The sequence below is a fragment of the Fukomys damarensis genome, unplaced genomic scaffold (genome assembly GCF_012274545.1).
Source record: "Fukomys damarensis isolate Sample0158 unplaced genomic scaffold, DMR_v1.0_HiC HiC_scaffold_24, whole genome shotgun sequence".
Classification (NCBI taxonomy): domain Eukaryota; kingdom Metazoa; phylum Chordata; class Mammalia; order Rodentia; family Bathyergidae; genus Fukomys; species Fukomys damarensis.
The window spans coordinates 18,978,592-18,981,023 of NW_022900936.1; the positions used below are offsets into that span (position 1 = coordinate 18,978,592).

Below are 2,432 nucleotides of genomic sequence, written 5' to 3' on the forward strand. Positions count from 1 at the left end.
CCTCCTCCTCCTCCTCCTCCTCCTTCTTTTTTTGATAAAAACATGTATGAATTTTCTACTAAATAATGTGTAGCCCTCAAAGACTTGGAATTTCTTGTGTCTCTGGTCAAACAGTCACGTCTTACTTTGCTTTGCTTGGATTTTGTAGATAGGTGGTGCGCTGATCAGTGGACAGAAGACTTCTTTGGCAGCTGCCTTTTCTTCCTTTCCTCTAATAGGGAGAGCACATTCTAGAAACACAAAACAAGCAGGTGAATGTCCTCCAGAGTTTTGATGGGGCGCTTTGGGATCCTGAAGATGCTACAAATTAATCTTGATAATCTTGATAGGCAGAAAGTACACCCATACCTGTGTTAAAAAATCTGGCCATTTCTAGGACACCTTTGCCAAACTCACTTTTTTATACTTGCATCTGCCTCTTTGTCAAGCAGCAGTTCAACTAACTGTTCGTGATTATTTAGCACAGCCACCATGAAAGGTGTCTTTTTACCTTTGTCCTTCACATTCACGTTGGCCCCTGGCCTGGATGAGCAGCGAGGCCACCTTCTGGCTTGCTGACACCGCAGAGACTCCCATGAGTGGGGTCCACCCTGAGCCCGTGTCACACGATCTACCTCACAGCCGTCCTTTATCATCCAGTCAATCACCGGGCAGTGGCCTCCATCTGTAGCCCAGTGCAGAGCGGTGCAGCCTCCCAGGTCTCTAGCATCCCAAGAAGCTCCGTGTCTTCGGAGATATTTCACGACATCTAGGTGTCCCTCATAACATGCAAGCATTAGACTGTCCTTGACTCTCCCATCCTTCAGATTCATATCTGCGCCATTGGAAACTAAAACCTTTACAAGCCTGGTTATCCTTTCTGGGCAGCGACCATCAGAGCAGTAAAGACAAACTTAGTATTCGTAAGAATAATATGTAATTTAAGAAAAAAATCTAGCAAATGAGTACAATTGAAGATTCTCTTTCAATGAGTATGCAATACTTTGCAAATACAGTATTTTCATTCATTTTGAAATGTGTTTTCTTTATTAATGATGTATAAAATATCGCTTTGCTGTAACACACCTTAAATCATAGATTTCCAGCAACATAAAAAATGAAATAAATAATTCATATACCTGTGTAGCAACAAAAAATATGAATATGAATACGCTTCTTAATAAGACAAGAGAAAGTGACTTTTTTTCCAAAAATGTTGATTTTTGGAGGGAATAAACTGTTCTAAATTCCACTTGTATGTAAATTATCAATATTAAACATTTTCAATAAAACCCTTAATGTTTGTGTTCTTTATCATAATTTTATATATGCAAATTTCAAGATATTATAGTGATTAATATTTAATTGCTTGCAGTTTTATTTACTTAAAGCATAATCTGATACACATAATTTTGAATTTAAACAAAGTCAAAATATCTAGCATGATAAACAGAATATGAATTTTGACCTCATTTTGTCACAAATGACTCAGTAATATTAATGCCACAAATCTTTCATATATATTCATATGTGTATAGACACATACATGTGGCTAGGAAGCTGAACTCATTCAAAGCTCATTATAAAGCTATGTGATGTCAAGCATTGTCAAGTATACAGATCTATCAAAATACAATCGCACTGCTCTATGACAATGACAGGGCTTAATGTTGAATTGGACAGGTTCACTGAAAACAGCCTTAAGGCCATATTTCAGCATGGTTGTATCAGGCTATAAACTGAACTGCTCTCTACCTCTAGTTCTGAGGCAGGAGATATGATTCATGTTATAGATATAGCCCAGACAAACAATGAGCAGTTACAGCTTAAATATCATGGAGATATGCTTTACTTTAGCAATAATCTTCTTTAAATTTTCTTTTTCCAAAACATCTCAGTATGTCAAACACATAAAAACAGCCCAAAACATGTTTCCGCACCAGGATGGATTCTGGGATAGAAATGAGGTTGTGCCTATAAGTCACCTACCTTCCTGGATCTTGGGGAAATATATGTATGCTGTACTCCCTGTTACTCCACAATCTTGGCCTTTATGACTACAATCCAAGTGAAGAGTCAAAATACAATAAACTACCACAAACTATAGCACTGAAGAAAATTTTATATCCACATGGGTGATGTTCACAGAAGATATTATAAAGGTTTATAGAACAACAGTTCCAATGCATGGTCCATAAGAAAGTTTGACTTTGAGACCAGCCTTAACTGAAGTGATCACTGGAAGTGGTGTAAGGAAGGGATGATTTTCAGAAGCAGATAAGAAAAGGAAGTTGGGACTATATGAAAGGCCGTAGTGTTATGTGTTCCAAGAAAAGTTTCCTCAAATATGTCTTGATTGTAACTTAGAATTTTAAGTCAGAAAATTAGAGAGGGATAGGATTAGGTGAAGAGAGTGATGCAAACTTTCAAGTATCTTAAAAATCAGGAAGTTG

The 2,432-nt window shown here is 37.3% G+C and overlaps 1 pseudogene; it reads right to left on the reverse strand.

Moving 5' to 3' along the window:
- Positions 1–164: 164 nt before the first annotated feature.
- On the reverse strand, positions 165–1,689 carry LOC104851480 (annotated as a pseudogene).
- Positions 1,690–2,432: the final 743 nt, after the last annotated feature.